The sequence below is a fragment of the Schistocerca americana genome, chromosome 3, assembly GCF_021461395.2.
Source record: "Schistocerca americana isolate TAMUIC-IGC-003095 chromosome 3, iqSchAmer2.1, whole genome shotgun sequence".
NCBI lineage: Eukaryota > Metazoa > Arthropoda > Insecta > Orthoptera > Acrididae > Schistocerca > Schistocerca americana.
This window is the reverse complement of record NC_060121.1, coordinates 512,619,026-512,641,223: the sequence shown is the minus strand read 5'-3', so window position 1 is coordinate 512,641,223 and position 22,198 is coordinate 512,619,026.

Here is a 22,198-nt window from a genome sequence, read left to right as displayed (position 1 = left end):
CACCGTGAATTCATTGTCCCAGGAAAGGGAAACTTTATTGACACATTCCTGGGGTCAGATACATCACATGATCACACTGACAGAACCACAGGCACATAGACACAGGCAACAGAGCATGCACTATGTCGGCACTAGTACAGTGTATATCCACCTTTCGCAGCAATGCAGGCTGCTATTCTCCCATGGAGACGATTGTAGAGATGCTGGATGTAGTCCTGTGGAACGGCTTGCCATGCCATTTCCACCTGGCGCCTCAGTTGGACCAGCGTTCGTGCTGGACGTGCAGACCGCGTGAGACGACGCTTCATCCAGTCCCAAACATGCTCAATGGGGGACAGATCCGGAGATCTTGCTGGCCAGGGTAGTTGACTTACACCTTCTAGAGCACGTTGGGTGGCACGGGATACATGCGGACGTGCATTGTCCTGTTGGAACAGCAAGTTCCATTGCCGGTCTAGGAATGGTAGAACGATGGGTTCGATGACGGTTTGGATGTACCGTGCACTATTCAGTGTCCCCTCGACGATCACCGGTGGTGTACGGCCAGTGTAGGAGATCGATCCCCACACCATGATGCCGGGTGTTGGCCCTGTGTGCCTCGGTCGTATGCAGTCCTGATTGTGGCGCTCACCTGCACGGCGCCAAACACGCATACGACCATCATTGGCACCAAGGCAGAAGCGACTCTCATCGCTGAAGACGACACGTCTCCATTCGTCCCTCCATTCACGCCTGTCGCGACACCACTGGAGGCGGGCTGCACGATGTTGGGGCGTGAGCGGAAGACGGCCTAACGGTGTGCGGGACCGTAGCCCAGCTTTATGGAGACGGTTGCGAATGGTCCTCGTCGATACCCCAGGAGCAACAGTGTCCCTAATTTGCTGGGAAGTGGCGGTGCGGTCCCCTGCGGCACTGCGTAGGATCCTACGGTCTTGGCGTGCATCCGTGCGTCGCTGCGGTCCGATCCCAGGTCGACGGGCACGTGCACCTTCCGCCGACCACTGGCGACAACATCGATGTACTGTGGAGACCTCACGCCCCACGTGTTGAGCAATTCGGCGGTACGTCCACCCGGCCTCCTGCATGCCCACTATACGCCCTCGCTCAAAGTCCGTCAACTGCACATACGGTTCACGTCCACGCTGTCGCGGCATGCTACCAGTGTTAAAGACTGCGATGAAGCTCCGTATGCCTCGGCAAACTGGCTGACACTGACGGCGGCGGTGCACAAATGCTGCGCAGCTAGCGCCATTCGACGGCCAACACCACGGTTCCTGCTGTGTCCACTGTGCAGTGCGTGTGATCATTGCTTGTACAGCCCTCTCGCAGTGTCCGGAGCAAGTATGGTGGGTCTGACACACCGGTGTCAATGTGTTCTTTTTTCCATTTCCAGGAGTGTACAATGTCTCACCAAGAACCTACAGCTGAACCAATTAAAATGAAGAAGCAAAGTTTAAATTACGGCACTATCTGCCAGTTAGGGATCTAGTATTTTATAGCTGCCTTTTGTTGGGTTTCACTTGATCTAGGAAGTGGAAAGCGTTGCAACAGCGAGATTTTCCCATTTCGAATTTCTTCATCATCATAGAACGCATTCCGTAATTTTGACAGGTAGATGTGAGTTACCCTATCATCGCCAAATTTGGTGCTTTCTTGCTTCCTTTCACACTTTAAAATATGACATACTTCACAGCGGGACGCTACAGGCAATGGCTTTCTGTCTAGCTTCTCTTTTGTTGGACTACATAGAGCGTTCCCGTCGCGGCTGAGATACCGCACTTCCCCAGGGGAAACGACTTTCTTAGTTGAGCCAGCGAGCCAACGATCTCTCTCCTCCTGCTCTTGGCAACAGTTCCATTGACCGTGACCACATAGTTCTTAAACTGGATCTGCCGTAATGGAGCGAATGCCGGCATAAGTTCACAGAAACATAAATTTATTGCTTGCTTTACAGGAATACTCGAGAGCGTTTGGCGTGAAGCCAGGCACAGCTGACCGCAGAGCCACTCCCGCGAGAAGCGGCTGGAGGGGTTAGGATGTGGCCGAACGCTGCGCTGCTTGACACCTGCTGGAATGCTGCATGTTTTCACGCGAAACATTGTTTCATGGCAACAGCAGTCGTCCCATTTGTTAAGAAGTACACACAGAATGTTGTCACTGTGAATCATTTTCCTCTAATATGCCTGTGTTGGAGAGGGACTAACACTCAATGCATGCTTTCACTTTTAGCTCGTTGTCGTGCGGTAGCGTTCTCGCTTCCCGCGCCCGGGTTCCCGGGTTCGATTCCCGGCGGGGTCAGGGATTTTCTCTGCCTCTTGATGACTGGGTGTTGTGTGATGTCCTTAGGTTAGCTAGGTTTAAGTAGTTCTAAGTTCTAGGGGACTGATGACCATAGCTGTTAAGTCCCATAGTACTCAGAGCCATTTGAACCATTTGAACTTTTCCTGGACCGTAATCATCACTCAGGAATGAGTCCTGAAACTGTGACTCGCAAATAATATCTATTCTTTCCTCGGAGGATTTCTGTCAGTCTGTAAGGATACTACAATGTCAAGTGTATGGATGAGAGGCAAGAGGTTCAAGAACCCATCAACATTTCGCCATTTGATTACGCCGTCGACAAGTATCATTCATAAACATATAGTGGGGAAGCAAGACAATGCGCAGGCAAATTTCATCAAAGAGCAAACGGCCAAAGTCCCAACAACAGTCACTCTTGCTTCAGCCATTTACGACGACCACGCTGCAAAGAGCTCTCTCCCTTGACCAAGGCAATGTTTGCGATAACATGCTGTAATTTTTGAAGGACAACAGCTGCTCCATATTGACAACAGACTATAGGCTGGAAAGAGCAATAATACTACAAAAATATCCCTTCACTGTACTTCATCAGATTGCGAGTGTTCGGTTAGAACAGTGGTTTCAAAACCATGACTTTACCTTGTAGTTAAACCAGCATCGTACAACTCAGTTCAAATAGCAACGCATATCTGCTACCAAAGATTCCAAAACTAAACAGAAGGTACGCTAACATTTGTGAGGTGTTGGCTGAGAAATTATCATTACCGATGAGATGCTATAAGATCGGAATCCGGTGGCCTATACTGTGAACCAATTATTCCTTATGAAATCAAGTGAAATTTAAAAAGAGAAGACGCACAATGGATAACTAATTACAGTCTGAATTAAAGAGGGGTGGCTCAACTGAACATCAAATATGGGACCACAACTCACACAGAAATACTGATAAGGGTTTCCACGAAACTACTAAATTAAACTATAAGTCACTGTAACAATCCGATTTATTGCTAGAGGCATTTATGTGATTCTGGTCGTTGAATAAACAATACAAATAATTGTAAAAGGGAACAAGTTTGCAAAAACATCTATGTAAGACCTTGACACAGATGGGTGGATTTGCGATAGAATGATACCGAAACTGTGTCAACGGTACTAGCCAATGATTGTTCAATAAGTTGACAGCTTAAAGAAGAGACCCAGAAAACCACCAGTTTCCTGCCTGAGTACATTTTGAGTACGGCTAGCTGCCTGTATGAATTAGTTCAGAAGAACGAAACTTTGACTTGGAACAATAACTTTGCAGTACCATCGTCACGACATACACAAATGCGGCCCATACTTACCCCGCCGCTGATAGTCAGGCGCAGAGAATGGCTGCAATAGTGGCTGACAATTATAAGTTCAGCCCCTGTATCTGCAATCAGCTCTAAAGTGAAGACATCTCCTTCTGTAGTAATGAGGTGTATTATATCATGCCCTGAGTTGAAGTGTCTTTCTTTTCTCCTCCACAAAATCTATCTGGTTCTGCCAGCGCCGGAATCTTGGTAGCCAATAGCTGTACACATTCTGAGTTCTGACCTACAAAAAATTTATGACAAAACCAACAATTTGCCTTCTCCTAACAAAACCGATTTGGTAAACCAATACTGCTCAATTCTCTTATAGACTGGGGCAGTAGACAGAAAACTACTCTCACTATATGGGTGTTTTCTCGTTTCACCAAACGGAAATGTCTGTGTGTCTCCACTCGTGAATCTCCTACACTGTTACGAAATTAATTGTTTTGAGTCAACAATATAACCCCTTACAAAATTTAAACATCTATAACTGTGACCTCCTTGGGCCCCCAATGACTCTATCCATCACTGAGTGCATCGTGTTTGTCTCTCGCCTTCGCAGATCGTATGCCTTCTAAAGGGAATTCTTGAAGCTCCTAACACCCTGTAAGTTTACAACATGCTGGGCTCACTCTCTGTCTGCCGCCCCCCACGCCGACAGCCTGAGGTTTTCGTGTCTATCAAAAAAGCTGCACTCAGCCCCCAACCTGTAGTTGTCTGAATTCTGGCTTTCAGCAGAAACGTTTTTATTGTCTGCACGCCGCGTTCCCCTTGGAGCTCTTATTCGATCTCATAGCTGGCTGATATTCTCAACATAACAAGGACATGTTACTCTACACAATTAATGGAAGCATTACTACAATCATGCTCATACATTAAGGATAACGCTGATACAAGGTGAAAAAATGCTCTGGTGGGCGATTTGCGGGTTTAAATCAGCTCAGGGTATGACCATGCGGTGCATTTGACCTGCAGTCGTCGCACGGTGGCGCTGGCAGCAGTCCACACATGCAAAGGTGTGTTGGTGCATGTCAGAGTACGGTGCAGCGAGTAAGTGTGCACACGTTTTCGGACGTGCTAATGGTGACTATGAGTTGAAAATGGCTCAAAGAACACATATTGCTGACGTTATGAGGGTAGAATATTAGGACGTCTGGAGGCTGGTCAAACACAGCAGGTCGTAGTACGGGCCCTCCGTGTGCCACAAAGTGTGATCTCAAGATTATGGCAACGATTCCAGCAGATAGGAAACTTGTCCAGGCGCTACAGTAGGGACATCCAGTGTGTACAATGCCACAAGAAGACCGATATCTCACCATCAGTGCCCGCAGACGGCCACGGAGTACTGCAGGTAGCCTTGCTCGGGACCTTACCGCAGCCACTGGAACAGTTGTCTCCAGACACACAATCTACAGACGACTGAACAGACATGGTTTATTCGCCCGGAGACCTGCAAGGTGCATTCCACTGACCCCTGGTCACAGGAGAGCCCGTAAAGCCTGGTGTCAAGAACACAGTACATGGTCATTGGAACAGTGGTCCCAGGTTATGTTCACGGACGAGTCCAGGCATAGTCTGAACAGTGATTCTCACTGGGTTTTCATCTGGCGTGAACCAGGAACCAAATACCAACCCCTTAATGTCCTTGAAAGGGACCCGTTTGGAGGTCGTGGTTTGATGGTGTGGGGTGGGACTATGATTGGTGCACGTACACCTCTGAATTCTTTGACAGAGGAACTGTAACAGGTCAGGTGTATCGGGACGTCATTTTGCGCCAGTATGTCCGCCTTTTCAGGGTAGCAGTGGGTCCCACCTTCCTCCTGATGGACGATAACGCACAGCCCCTCCGAGCTGCCATCGTGGAGGAGTACCTTGATACAGAAGATATCAGGTCATGGAGTGGCCTGCCTGTTCTTCAGACCTAAACCCCATCGACCACGTCTGGGATGCTCTCGGTCGACGTACCGCTCCACGTCTTCAAACCCCTGCGACACTTCAGGAGCTCCGACAGGCACTGGTGCAATAATGGGAGGCTATACCCCAGCAGCTGCTCGACCACCTAATCCAGAGTATGCCAACCCGTTGTGCAGCCTGTGTACGAGTGCATGGTGATCATATCCCATATTGATGTCGGGGTACACGCGCAGGGAACAGTAGCGTTTTGAAGCACATGTGTTTCGGGACGGTTTTCTCAACTTATCACCAATACCGTGGACTTAGGGTCCGTGTCGTGTGTGTTCCCTATGTGCCTATGCTATTAGCGCCAGCTTTGTGTAGTGCCACGTTGTGTGACACCACACTCTGCAATTAGCCTTAATTTATGAGCATGAGTGTAGTTGGCTCTGCAATCTTGTACTGTATTTCATTGTTTTCATACTGTCATGCCGTGTTAATAATTTAAGTGGATCGTTTATTAATAACGATATCCAATAGGTTTCAAAAAACTGTCTCATAACACATCGCACTACCACTTATAGCCACTAAAGTGAAGAAGTATAACTTGCTCTGCTCTTTTTCCAGATACAGGTTAATTGCTCTTTCTGAATGGCTACTCGATCTCTGTAAGATGGGCTGTCCCATAACGAAACTAATGTGTTCAAAGATTTTCTGTGACTGTCTTATATATAAATATTGGCTTGGTAAAAGAATAGTAACACACTTTGTACTGTGAGCAGCCACAGCTATAAGATTGCATTCTTGTTAAACAAAACCGCAGCTGCTGTTGAATAATTCTTTAACTTTATCTTGAAACTCTTCCAGTTGGTCCGTATTAGCATAGAACGACAATATGGGAGTTGTGAGTCTGCCTTGATGCAAAACACTTTGTGATTTGTATACTTATTTATTCCTCAAATTCAGCGACAAATATCGCCATCATCAGTGGGTTCTTTAAATCTAAAACATGCAGAAAAATAGCATAGTTGTACAAACACTGTAACACATCATTACATTTTCTTTTACTGTTAGTTTTTTGAAATATAGTTTTCTGTGGATACTTTCATATTACCTCATTTACCGTACGTTATGACACGTTTTTACGAACTGTTATCGCTGTTTGCGGCATATTTTCTGTGCTTTTTCTGTTGCCATCTTTTCTCAGCACACCGTTGCAGATGACATGATGTACTCTGAGAGAAACAGCAACAGGGAAAGCACAGAAACGACGCCGCAAACAGCGACAACAATTCTTAAAAACATGCCATAACGTACAGGTCAGGTAGTATGAAAGTATCCACAGAAAACTATTTTTCAAAAAACGAACAGTAAAAAAATGTAATAATGTGTTACAGTGTTTGTATAACTACGCTATTTCTCTGCATGTTTTAGACTTAAAGAACCTACTGACGATGGAGATATTTGTCACTGAAACTAGTTTGGGGGATAAATAAGTAAACAAATAAAAAAGTGTTTTCCAACAAAGTGGACTCACAACTCCCATGTTTTTTTAATAATCTTTTATTAGAACAACAGGTTTCACAATCTGAAGTTGCATCATCAGGTACATCTGAATAGATAAAACAGAGACTGGACGAAAACGAAAAATTTTTGAGAGGATGTCCAGTGAAATCAATATGTAACACCAATGATGTTTAGGTACTAAATATATGAATATGATAATAATCCTTAAGAGAAACGGTTCTCGATATGCAGAATGCTGATATTCAAATCATTCATAGTGAAACATAGAGATAATTGAAAGCCTCTCTCACTCTGTCAAGTTGTATTAAAACATCCTTAAAAGGAACGGTAGTCAAAATATGAGTATCGGAATGGATGTGACAGCCATGGTAAGTGCCTCAAATTATGCTTATCCGTTACGGATATTTTAGAACCGTGACTGTCTATTGAATGTAAATAAGTTATACAACACTACAACCAGTCACTTTTTTAAATAATTATGTTTTATTCCATGAACCGGTTTTCGAGCCTTACTGTCGCAAGCCAGCACCCAGCATTATGCTAGCAATAATGTTGTAACTTTCTGAATGCATCTGAAGATGAACCTGAAAAGGTTCGAAAACTGGTTCATGGAATAAAACATAATTATTCACAAAACTGACTGGTTGCAGTTTTGTAAAACTTATTTACATATAAATGCCTCAAATTCTATGCCTCAAATTCCAGAAAGAGACATGGAAGATAATACAGTAAAAGTATGTCGATTGGACCAAGGAGTGGATAAAACTCGTAAAAGGCTGTTGTATCAAGCTCATCCAGGGGAAAATAATCATATTATCGTGCAGAGCCATGAAATGGACGGTACTATAAAAGCACTAAATCGTATAAACGATAGTGAAATACATGAGCCCACAATAAAAATAAGATAGGCAAATGATAAAAAGAGTATCAAGGACTGATAAAGGGAGGTAAGAGAATGGGCAAACTGACGTTATTCGTAAAATGAAACACACAGACCGGTAGATGCTGCTGTGGATAAAATAAAGTCGATACCAACCATGTATTGTACAGATGCCAGAGGAAAGAGGTAGACGACTACTTGCAGATCAAAAGGAAAGTAATGGAGTGGATCTGAACTCAGTCTTGTTACCTGGAGTCACGATGGAGCCTCGATTTCTTTTTCTGCAATGTAAACGATTACACCCAGATAATGTAGGGGGTTCTAATTTTGTAACGTGAAATACGGACTACGTTACAGTCAGCAGCTGAGCCTCGTTTTACAACAAAACAAAAAATGTTATTTTGTGGAATACTGACATTTTGAGATCGTCGGTGTATATAAAATAGGAAACGATTCTTCCAGGGAAGAAACAACAAGCAGCCACTATTAAGAATGCTATTCATTTACGCAAATAGTGCCGTTACCGGATGCTAGGATGAACAAGGGGTCAAACTCTGACCTTTGCATAGCAAAACTAACTGACAGTTCTTCCATCATTTACAGACGAATTTTGCGCCAAGTGATACTATATTTGAAAGTTCGGCTACGACGGATGTGCTTTTGCAGTTAGTGCTCATTTAGATCTCTAGATAACTATTGGCATTTTTAACTACGTGCAAGTAAATCCCATCGGGAAGATGAATAAACGAGATGCGTTACAAAACTCGACAAATAGAACAATAATGTATCCCATATGCATTCAAGAGTCAGATGAATAGCGTTATATTCTCTCCGCAAGTGGAAACACTCGATGAACGACGCGATCAGGTAAATTAATCAGATATTTTACACGCACAGATAAGAGAGATAAGAAACACGTCACGTACATAAAGACAGATAAAAAATTGTTTTTATATTAGTGTACAGTAATGCTGTGCACCGAAAACGTAACCTGGAATTAAATTACTGCCATATTGTGAGCACATGCTTAAGAAGCACAGCACGAGGAAATGGATCTATGTTTAACTGAGTCGTTAGAGATCATTACATAATACATGTAAATTTATCACGTTGCCTGTTTGCTTGAGGAGAGATCTCATCTACTTTACGACAGGTCAGATTTTAGTTATTCATCTCACTGTCGACGGCTGCGGTTAGAACCGTCAACAGCTTGAAGTCTGATTTTTTTTGGTAATGTGACGTTGCCTCAATTTCACTTGAGGGCCTAGGCGGACTACATTAATCACACACGTCGAGTTAAACACAGCAGATCAGCCGAAGAAAAACTCGTATATTCAACACTCCAGAAGGCACTGCTGCCGTCCCTGCCGGAGGTTCGAGTCCTCCCTCGGGCATGGGTGTGTGCGTTGTTCTTAGCATAAGTTCGTTTCAGTTAGTTTAAATATTGTGCAAGTCTAGGGACTGACGACCTCAGCCGTTTGGTCCCTCAGGAATTCACACACATTTGAACAAGTCACTGCGAAATGACGTAGTGATTAGGGAAACTGTACTTGTCTGGGGACCCCGATTCATACTCCTTTCCGAGCCATAATATTTACTTTTTTCGACGATTCCTTAAACATCATTAGGCTAATTCGAGAGTGGGCATCACATCAGAAAGACAACTGATTTTTTATCGCATTCGTCACTCAACTATGCTCGAATTGCTTATTTATTGATCTCGGTGCTAATAATATCAGCAGTCGTCTTCTTCTTTTTCTTCTGAGTCACGTAGAGGAAAGTGAAGTTTCACTTCAGCAGTTCACGGACGAAGTATTACACGTAAAAAAAAAAAAAAAAAAACAGGGAGGCTTCCTCTGTTCAACCGCTTACTTGTCTTGAAATTATTTCATGTGTTGAAACTACACTGTCCAGTCACATTACTGAGACCACCTGTCAGTAACCTAAACAACCACCCTTTGCATCACAGACTGCTACGAGGAGTCATACCGACTCCAGTGCTGTGTCCAGAAGCGATAGATTTCTCGCTTGAATATCCATGGCGCGAACAGCCTGATCGAGGTTGTCCCACAGATTCTCGATTCGGTTTAATCCGGGGGGTATGGCGGCCAGAGCAGTACGATAAACTTATCCTGATCCTCTTCTAACCACAGGCGTACTCTGCGAGCTGTGTGACACGTTGCATCCCCCTGCTGGTAGATACCATCGCGTCGAGGAAAAACACACTGATAGTACGGGTGCACACAGTCCTCAAGAGTAGATGCATAATTATGTTGATGCATTGTACCTTCCAGAATAATGAGGTTACCCAAGGAATGCCACGAGAACATTCTCCAGACCATAACGTCACCGCCTCCGGCCTGGATCCTACCAACGACAGTCGCAGGATATTTGCTTTCAGTCCGATGGAGCATAAACGTTATTCATACGAAAGTGCCTCATGTCGTCGCCCAGTGGACGTCCAATTGCCGTACTGGCATGCAAATTCCAGCGTTCGTCACTGATGAACAGCAGTCAGCATGGCTGCATGAACCAGGCGCCCGCTGCGGAGGCCCATACGGAGCAATGTTCGCTGAACGGTAATTGAAGAGACGCAATTGGTAGCGCCTTGGTTCAACTGGGCGGTCAGTTGCTCAACTGTTGCACTTCTGTTCTCCCGTACATATCTCCGCAGCCATCGTTCACCACTGTTATTTACGAAAACGAGAAAAGAATAGTAGCACGTTGGTCCTGTTTGGAGGCATTTGGTTGTTGTTGTTGCCGGCCGATGTGGCCGAGCGGTTCTAGGCGCTTCAGTCTGGAACCGTGCGACCGCAACGGTCGCAGGTTCGAATCCTGTCTCGGGCATGGATGTGTGTGTGTCCTTAGGTTAGTTAGGTTTAAGTAGTTCTAAGTTCTAGGGGACTGATGACCTTAGATGTTAAGTCCCATAGTGCTCAGAGCCATTTGAACCATTTGTTGTTGTTGTTGTGGTCTTCAGTCCTGAGGCTGGTTTGATGCAACTCTCCAAGCTACTCTATCCTGTGCAAGCTTCTTCGTCTCCCAGTACTTACTGCTACCTACAGCCTTCTGAATGTGCTTAGTGTATTCATCTCTTGGTCTCCCTCTACGATTTTTACCCTCCACGCTGCCCTCCAATGCTAAATTTGTGATCCTTTGATGCCTCAGAACATGTCCTACCAACCGGTCCCTTCTTCTAGTCAAGTTGTGCCACAAACTCCTCTTCTCCCCAGTTCTATTCAATACCTCCTCATTAGTTATGTGGTCTACCGTCTAATCTTCAACATTCTTCTGTAGCACCACATTTCGAAAGCTTCTATTCTCTTCTTGCCCAAACTGTTTATCGTCCATGTTTCACTTCCATACATGGCTACACTCCATACAAATACTTTCAGAAACGACTTCCTGACACTTAAATCTATACTCGATGCTAACAGGTTTTTCTTCTTCAGAAACGCTTTCCTTGCCATTGGCAGTCTACATTTTATATCCTCTCTACTTCGACCATCATCAGTTATTTTGCTCCCCAAATAGCAGAACTCCTTTACTACTTTAAGTGTCTCATTGCTTAATCTAATTACCCCAGCATCACCCTGCTTAATTCGACTACATTCCATTATCCTCGTTTTGCTTTTGTTGATGTTCATCTTATATCCTCCTTTCAAGACACTGTCACTTGGTAGGAGGGTCATACTGAAAGCCGTGACCAACAATTTTTAATGTTTATTTTTTAGAGACACTAGGTGTATCACTGTCATCTGCAGACTTTTCTCTCACTTTTCAACATAGTATCCGTTTCTTTGCACACGTTTCTCCCATCGTTCTGCAAGTTTGTGCTCCGTTTGACTCCGTTCCGTTGCATCGTAATTCGGAATAGCATAGGCACTGCAATATCGTATTTATGCACCGACACTGCGCAAGCAACTCTCAAGTGATATGTCTCCCCTGTACGGGAATATAGCTTACATAATGGATGTATGAGTACAGGTTGTAGACACGTGGTTGACGACATATGGAAGCTTGGGTCTGGCCGTGAGTCATGTTCGGATAGCCAAATGGTAAGGATACCGCTCGCGTTAAGAAGCAAATCCGGGTTCGAGTCCCGGTCCGTTACAAATATTCACTGTCGTCAACTGGTGGTTGTCCATATTCGGAGCTGCGAATATAGTTCATATATTTCATAACGGCTGTAGTCGCCGCAGTGCCTGCATGCATCTCCGAAGGAATATTACATCGTAATTCGGAATAACACAGCCACTGCAGTATCGTACTTTCCTTGTTGCATTCCATGGAGCCAGTTCATGGGCAACGGTAATGAGGCTCAACTCGGATACTCGTTGTCTCTTTGAAATGCTTCATTATTTCCTAACACTGTTAGCATCCACGCAGACATTTCAACAGACAGGTTGAAGTTTTAGATGAATTTTAGCACCAGATTTTCCCTTTTTAAAGAGGAGTTCAATGCCATCACGTTGTGACAACGAAACATAGATGTCCGCTATTTGGTAAGTACTGCCTGTAGACACATGATAGACGCTAGTGACGTCATAATATGGTAAAACGTAGTGGAAACTCCGTAGATTACGATCCTGCAGTCGTTTTTGGTACATTGATGGAATTTGAGTTGTAACTGTGCGTTGCACACGACTTTCAGTATGACCCTCGTAACAACGTCGCCATAGTTCATTTGCGCATTTAGCGCACGCACATAGGAAACAGACGAATGGTACACTAACCCTTGCCTATATGTCGGTGCTTGTACACCCGCACCGGAGTCGCGCTACGTTGCATATACGCTGCAGCAACGCCCTCAAACGGATACTTATCGCGCTAATACAACATAACGTAGTACTATTTCGTATTTTTTCGTATACTCTCGACAGACTTTATCATCGTCATTTATTCAGCAAAACTCGATTTTTACTGCTTAGGAATAATGCCATAAATTCGGCCAATGAGTTTTGCTCTATCAAACATGATTTATTGTTTTTAATATTTGAATTTAAAGTTTTAGTACTACTTAAAAAACATAGTTAAGTAAAAAACTAAAAGGGCCTGATTAGGAGAATGAGCATTACAATGGTAAGACGGAATATCACATCAGCATTGTTCCGAATGATCTTATTGTGCAGCGAGACACGCTCGTGAGCCGTGGCGTGAAATGTACTTTCGACAAATGCCACTGGCACGCCGTGCTTTGCTCGCCTAACCTGAGGGAACTCAGCTTTCTTCCCACTAGCGTAGCTTTTAACCGCTTGCTGTTGCGCATAAATATTGTTTCCCGGAAAGGAAAACAATACGTCTGCGTTAAACGGGCGAGGAAAATAAACACCACCAACAGTAACAGTGCGGTGCTGGAGCTCAGCAGCCGCTGTCGACGCCAGCACGTCATCGCGCCGTCAGCTACAAGCCAAACACACCAACGTCGGTGGGCATCACTCAGACCCAAGGCGCAAACGGAAAGCACTGCGTACGCATGCGTGTAAAAGCTCGAGAGCTGAACGACTGTTCATACACTGTCATGGCTTCAGTCACAAAATGGGATTTTATTGCTGTGAAGGATATTGATACGGTAGCGAAATGGTTCTTTGAGGTCGTCTCACCCACGGATGGAAAACCAACTACAGCTGTTGAGCCAGTATCACTATGGCTTCCCCATCTCTGTCCTACACCTGTATGTGCTGGATCATAGGCAGCAGCTGTTACACCCACAAGCTTTAGACTGGGCAAACTCCGGTGACAAGTGGTGGCAACGGCTGTCCTTAAAATTTGAAATCTTATCTTGGGAGAAGATTCACTATTACATCATCATTTCGGCGATACGGAAATGGCACGGGATTCACAATTACTGCATGTGGAATCTTGCAAAAGATGTAGATTAAAACTGAAGAAACTGCAAAAAGGTGGGAATTTAAGGAGATGGGACCTGGATAAACTGACTAAACCAGAGGTTGTACAGAGTTTCAGGGAGAGCATGAGGGAACAATTGACAAGAATGGGGGAAAGAAATACAGTAGAAGAAGAATGGGTAGCTTTGAGGGATGAAGTAGTGAAGGCAGCAGAGGATCAAGTAGGTAAAAAGACGAGGGCTAATAGAAATCCTTGGGTGACAGAAGAAATATTGAATTTAACTGACGAAAGGAGAAAACATAAAAATGCAGTAAATGAAGCAGGCAAAAAGGAATACAAACGTCTCAAAAATGAGATCGACAGGAAGTGCAAAATAACTAAGCAGGCATGGCTAGAGGACAAATGTAAGGATATAGAGGCTAATCTCACTATAGGTAAGATAGATACTGCCCGCAGGAAAATTAAAGAGACCTTTGGAGAAAAGAGAACAATTTGTGTGAATATCAAGAGCTCAGATGGAAACCCAGTTCTAAGCAAAGAAGGGAAAGCAGAAAGGTGGAAGGAGTATATAGAGGGTCTATACAAGGGCGATGTGCTTGAGGACAATATTATGGAAATGGAAGAGGATGTACATGAAGATGAAATGGGAGATATGATACTGCGTGAAGAGTTTGACAGAGCACTGAAACATCTGAGTCGAAACAAGGCCCCGGGAGTAGACAACATTCCATTAAACTACTGACAGCCTTGGGAGAGCCAGTCCTGACAAAACTCTACCATCTGGTGAGCAAGATGTATGAGACAGGCGAAATACCCTCAGACTTCAAGAAGAATATAATAATTCCAATCCCAAAGAAAGCAGGTGTTGACAGATGTGAAAATTACCGAACTATCAGTTTAATAAAACACGGCTGCAAAATACTAACGCGAATTCTTTAGAGACGAATGGAAAAACTGGTAGAAGCCGACCTTGGGGAAGATCAGTATGGATTCCGTAGAAATATGGGGACACGTGAGACAATACTGACCCTACGACTTATTTTAGAAGCTAGATTAAGAAAAGGCAAACCTACGTTTCTAGCGTAAACTTAGAGAAAGCTTTTGACAATGTTGACTGGAATAATCTCTTTCAAATTCTGAAGGTGGCAGGGGTAAAATACAAGGAGTGAAAGGCTATTTACAGTTTGTACAGAAACCAGATGGCAGTTATAAGAGTCGAGGGACATGAAAGGGAAGCAGTGGTTGGGAAGGGAGTGAGACAGGGTTGTAGCCTATCCCCGATGTTATTCAATCTGTATATTGAGCAAGCGGTAAAGAAAACAAAAGAAAAATTTGCAGTAGGTATTAAAATCCATGGAGAAGAAATAAAAACTTTGAGGTTCGCCGATGACATTGTAATTCTGTCTGAGACAGCAAAGGACATGGAAGAGCGGTTGAACGGAATGGACGTTGTCTTGAAAGGAGGATATAAGATGAACATCAACAAAAGCAAAACGAGAGTAATGGAATGTAGTCGAATTAAGTCGGGTGATGCTGAGGGAAATAGATTAGGAAATAAGACGCTTAAAGCAGTAAAGGATTTCTGCTATTTGGGGAGCAAAATAACTGATGATGGTCGAAGTAGAGAGGATATAAAATGTAGACTGCCAATGGCAAGGAAAGCGTTTCTGAAGAAGAGAAATTTGTTAACATCGGGTATAGATTTAAGTGTCAGGAAGTCGATTCTGAAAATATATGTATGGAGTGTAGCCATGTATGGAAGTGAAACATGGACGATAAATAGTTTGGGCAAGTAGAGAATAGAAGCTTTCGAAATGTGGTGCTACAGAAGAATGCTGAAGATTAGATGGGTAGATCACATAACGAATGAGAAGGTACTGAATAGGATTGGGGAGAAGAGGAGTTTGTGGCACAACTTGACTAGAAGAAGGGATCGGTTGGTAGGACATGTTCGGAGGCATCAAGGGACCACAAATTCAGTATTGGAGGGCAGTGTGGAGGGTAAAAATCGTAGAGGAAGACCAAGAGATGAATACACTAAGGAGATTCAGAAGGATGTAGGTTGCAGTAAGTACTGGGAGATGAAGAAGCTTGCACAGGATAGAGTAGTGTGGAGAGCTGCATCAAACCAGTCTCAGGACTGAAGACCACACCAACAACAATGCAAAAGGAATGTGGATTCTAGGAGAGAAGGTGTTTCCCCAATGGTGGCTTTATAGATAAACCCTGGTGCGTCTTCTGCTCTCTTGTTTCGTGGATACTAATAAATGTCACGCTGTTCTGGTGAACAGCTCAGTGAACTGCTCAGTGAATGTATTTTTCTTCACCACATTAATTTTATACAGTCTAATAACGCTGTCTTCAGTTTCTTATGTGCGTCACTTTGATTCTCTTTATATGAAATGTATCTTAATTACTATCGGACCTAATGAAACAAGGACATACAAAGTATAAAGTGTTTTATTTCGTTCTAGTGGTTAGGCTCAGTGGTGAAGTTGCCACACTACAGACCCGAAGGTCTCGCGTTCTATCCCTGGTCACTCCACGGATTATTTTGCCAATTATTACTTGTCTCGTCTCAGGCAATATTTGTTAACAGAAAAAAATGTCGAGTTGCTTCGTGGATCGGAGTCCACGTTAAACTGTACTTTTCCCTATAACTGACCGTGTAAGTCAATTAAAATAGAACGTAAATTCACATAAAGGCGAAAGGTCGCTTATGAAATATTTGTTTATTTCCAGAAACTAGTTCTGGAGCCTATTGAGGCTCATCTTTAGATGAGGAATGTGCAAGTTACGTATTCCCGTTTGTAGCGCGATGCTCGCTAAAGGGTCGCGGCAGTCTTCTTTTTATTTTGCCTTTGTCTCGTATCTACACGGGGTCGGCACGTTATTTACCTGAATTGGCGGTTTTAGTGGTAGAGGATGGCCGGATTCCCTTCCTCTTGTCATCCCTTTACCCTCCAAGAGTCCAAAAGGCATCAACAGTGTTTGTTGGAGGCATGTGAAGAAGAAGTTACCGAGCAACCAAATTCTAGGAGCGACGTGTGAGACCAACATGCAGACTACGAAACAACGGTACTCGCCGTAGAAAGAGACTAGGCCATCTTTCTTCACATTCACCAGTATAGTGAGTAGAGTTTTCTGAAGGAGAAGCAGTGCGTCAGGTTCTACAACAAGAACTTTACTGCTGCAGCGAACAGTGAATAATGTTCAATTTGATTTCATATTTGGGAGTCGAGATCACATATTGTATCCAGTAGAGCCCCAAGCTATGAAATATGGCGGTTGTTCGCTTCGCAGTTTGTCAGATTGGACTGCTCGCGGAAGAGGTACAGAAAAAGTTGGGGCGAGACTCTTCAGAAAAATTCCAGGTCAGCACGCGAGCTACATCATTCTGCATCTGAACTCCGCACGCCACCTTGTGTTGTATGGTGGAGGGTAATTTGTGTACCAGTCACTTACGTTTCCTGTACGTGTCGAGAATATTGCGCGGGAAGAACGATTGTTGGCAAGCCTCCAATTTTACCTTCATCGTATTCTCACCAATTATACGTAGGAGGTAGCAATATATTCATTGTCTTTGCTAGGAATATACACTCTCGAAATTTTAATAATAAACCAAACTGTTGCACGCAACGCCTCTGTTGTATCATCTTCCACTTTCTTGCTTACTAAAGGAAACTGTGACAAAAAGCGTTTCTCTTTTTTGCATCTTCTCTGTTTCCTGTATTAGCCTATCTGGTAGGATCAGACATGTTCGATCGATACTGGACATAGGTTGTGAGCTGTTTTTGTGAGCTACCTCCTTCGTGGGCGGAGTCCATTTCCTGAGAAATCTTCTCAGTCAATCTCAGTCTGGCATCTGCCTTCCCTACGGTTAGTTTTGTGTTGTCATCCCGCTTTACATCGCTCTCTACGCTTACTCCTGCATACTGAAGGATGTGACTGCTTCCGATGACTGTTCGACAAACGTTAAATGAAACAATAAAGGGAGTTTCCGGCTAATCATGCGCAATAGGTTACATTTCTTCACGTTCGGAGTCAACTGGCAACACCTGCACAAAGTGTGGATCCTCAGCAGGTGTTCCTGCATTTCGCTGCAATGTTCTGCCGTCATGCTTTCTCTGTTTACATCATCCGTAAACAGCCTAATGGAGCTGCCGACGTAATACACTAGGTCATTTACGTATATTATGAACAGTAATGGCACTATAGTTCGTCTCTGTAACTAATGACTGGTATGCAGAAGACCTGGGCTCGTTGGCGTCTGGTACACAGCCTCGTGGTGCCAATTGAGGAGCTGCTTGTTCGAATGGTAGCGGCTCGAGGATCTGGAAAGTCTATAAAACGTCCAGCAGATCAGTGTGCTGATAACATGCGCCTTCGTACCACATCCGCCTGACGCCTTAAGGCAGAGGGTGACACGGCGGCTGACGGACATCCGTTGGAGCTTCATGGCCTCGACAAAGACCTCGTTTTAACGGCGCTGTAATAACGTACATTAAGAATAATACACAGAAGAATGGAAAAGAAAACTGAAGATGTGTTAGATGATTATCAGTTTTGCTTTAGGAAAGTTGACTTTAGGAAAGCTAGAGACGCAAGAGAGGCAATTCTGACGGTGCAGCTGACGATGAAAACAAGACTAAAGAAAAATCAAGATACATTCATAGGATTTGTCGACCTGGAAAAAGCGTCTGACAATGCAAAATGGTGCCAGATGCTCGAAGTTGTGAGAAAAATAGGGGCAAGCTGTAGGGAGAGACGGGTAATACACAATACGCACAAGAGCCAAGAGGGAATAATAAGAGTGGATGACCAAGAACGAAATGCCCGAATGATAAAGGGTATAAGACAGGGATGAAGTCTTTCGCCCCTTCTGTTCAATCTGTACGATGAAGAAGCAATGATGGAAATAAACGAAAGGTTCAGGAGGGGAATTAAAATTCAAGGTGAAAGGATATCGATGATACGATGTGCTGATGAATTGATATCCTGAGTGAAAGTGAAGAAGAACTGCATGATCTGCTGAACGGAATGAACAGTATAATGAGTACAGAATATGGATTGAGAGTAAACCGAAAAAAGATGAAAGTAATGAGAAGTACCGATAACAGAAATGAGAATAGCGAGAAACTTAACATCAGGTGGTCACGAAGGAAATGAAATTAAGGAATTCTACTACCTAGGCACCCCAAATGACCAATGAAATACGGTGCAAGGACATCAAAAGCAGACTAGCACTGCCAAAAAGGGCTTTCCTCGCCAAGAGAATTCTACTAGTATCAAACATAGCCCTTAATTTGAGGAAGAAATTTCTGAGAATGTACGTTTGGAGCACCGCGTTGTTTGGTAGTGAACCGTGGGGAAACCGAAACAGAAGAGAATCGAATCATCTGAGATGTGGTGCTACAGACGAATGTTGAAAATTAGGTGGACTGATAAGGTAAGGAATGAGGAGGTTCTACGCAGAATCGGGGAGGAAACGAATATGTGGAAAACACTAACAAGGTGGAGAAGGGACAGGATGATATGGCATCTGTTAAGACATCAGGGAATAACTTCCATGGCACTAGAAGAAGGTGTAGAGGGCAAAAACTGTAGAGGAAGACAGAGATTGGAATACCTCCAGCAGACAACTGAGGACGTATGTTGCAAGGGCTACTCTGGGATGAAGAGGTTGACACGGGAGAGGGATTCGTGGCGAGCCGCATCAAACCAGTCAGAAGACAGAGGACTCAAAATAATAATAATAATAATCCTTGGGGTATACCCGAAGATACTTCTACATCTGAAGATTTCTCTCCGTTAAGAATGAATTCAGCCACAAAGCTGTTGTGATACATCGTATGCTTCCCTTTTTTCGTTCATCGGAAGACAGTGTGGAACTGTATCAAACGCCTTCCGGAAATCAAGGAACACGGCAGCAAACTGGGCTCTTATACCTGGTGCCTTCTGGGTCTCGTGACGAGCAGATTGAGGTGACGCTCACACGTTCGTTGTCTGCTGAATCCATGTTCATCCCTACATAGGAGAGTTTCGTTCTCCAAAAAGGTCCCAACATGCGAGCATGAAACTTATCCACTGCGTCGTGAGGCACTTGTGGTTTTCGTACACTGGATACCGATGCATTGACATGCGTGTGACCGGTCCATCTTGCGCAAACGGCGTAGCACCGTCGACTCAGAGAGGTCGATACCTATTGGTATTGCTCCAGCGTTGAGCCAACGCTGTAGGCGAACGTGAGTGGTCCTTTGCGGTCATGTGGACAAGGTGGTGGTTATCCCGCATTGCGGTCACATCGTATGGAACAATACTTATGCATCACTTTTATACCAGCGTGCCTTGTACAAAGTCAAATTTATCGGCGTAACAAACTAATTTGCCGGCGACCGATCATTTTGTCCTGGGCCAAGTCTCCGACATGTTGATGTTGAAATATTGTACGTTTCTCATGCGTAATGGCACTTGCTTGCAACTTTCCAGTGCCTTTACCTACCTTTCACTTGACGTAACACTAAACTTTTCTGTCAAACAAAAGAAGTTTCTGCGATGTCTGGATACACACCATCTCTCAGCTGTTTGACTGTCACACGATTCTGCTGTTTACCTTAGCTTGAATTCGTCCGTGTTATTTCATTTTGGATGACTGAATTTTTTAAATATTAGTGTATGGTAGGGTTCTCCAAAATTCGTACCGCGGGCTGTATGTGGCCCTTGAAGAAATTTCATTTGGCCCGCGCTTGAGGGAATTTCCAATGAAATCATTAAACAAAATTAGGATTCACGAACTGTGATCACGTAAGAGATATATTTTAATTACAGCTGAAAAACTGATTCCTGATAACAACGAACAATGTAAAGCAGCTACTCTTTCGGCAAATACAATGACACGTTGAGTTGAAGATATTGTTTGTAATTTCCAAGAAAATGCGTCTAAGTTTGCTTGGTATTCAAACGCCCTAGGCGAATCTACAGACGTCTCTGGTGCTGCATAAGTCCTGCTTTTAATTTATTTTTATTTTTTATTTATTCAGAGGTAATAACACAAGCGTCGAATTTAGCGAAGAACTAACAGATCTGATTTCCTTGGATGGTGCAACAACAGGCGTGCAGTTAACTTTAGCTGAAAAGTACAACCTTCCTCTTTCTCGGCTGAAATGCGTTACAACATAAGTTTTTCACTCTTGTTTGCAATGAAATTTCTTGGTCATCTGAAGAAAGAGTTCTCTTCCAGGTTCTCATATTTAGATGTTCATTCCAAAGAGATCCAAATTTTCCAGAGCTCCTTTTCTTGTGAAGTGGAAGATGTTCAGGCAGTACTGAGAATGGAAATCACTCATCTGCAGACTGATGGCACCAAGAAGGACATACCTAAAGAAGGAAGCTTTGTTCAATTTTACAAGTTTCTTCCATACGAAAACTACCTAAAGAGATTACTGAGGTTAGTTATATGTGTTTGTCACTAGCAACAGGTGTGAGCAAACAGTCTTTTGCTGTAATTGAGAAAATCTAAATACAGATATAAAAGAGCCATAATTTGAGAATATATTGGATTCAAAGGACAAATTTCATACTTTTCAGAAACTCTACTAAAGGGTAACGAAGTCTGCCTGATGGTTACACTGAATGTTGTTTTTGTGTTAAGTAGCAATGAAGTTCGTTATAATTTCTTATTTAATTTGACGTGTCGCCAACATGGTCTAGTAATTTTGAGACACCTGGTGTGTGGTGTTAGTTCAATTTTTTTCAAATGAAGGAGGAAATGTTACTAAAGTTATTGGTTATTAGTATCTATACAAACAAAAAATGAAATGCTTTTAAGCAACAATATAGGCCAAATTAGAAGGACGAGTCTGCACTAGTTAACCCGTATGCAACGAGCAGCAAGCGAGAGACGTTCCCCTCTCCTTTCGGAAAAAGGAAAAATCTTCGCGAAATGAACTGGCATCCTTTCTCGCCACACGGACTGACGTATCTGTTTATTATACGATCCAATGTCAACGGATGTTGACGGGAAGCAAATGTACTCCGAACCATTTGTCGTTTCGTCATTCACCTCGAAACTAAAACGAATTTTCTCTCCCACGCCCCCTATAAGAATTTGGGTCTGTTCTTGCTAGTTAACATAATATACAGTATTTAATGGAGATGTTGCTGTGGTCGTCAGTCCAATGAATGCTCTTTATTTTGTTTTACTGGTTTCAGCCTAAGCCTCTTAATTTTTAAAATACTGTACTATGTAATTGTTCTTGGATGTCTGTATCTTTCACATTCTATTAGTATATGTACAGTGTGCTTGGCACTGAGATGGGAATCACAGCTTGGAGAGGGGTTAACTTTAAAAAAAGTTTCGTTTTATTGCTGCACATGTGGTCTTGATGTGTTAATAGTAACAACTTCTTTT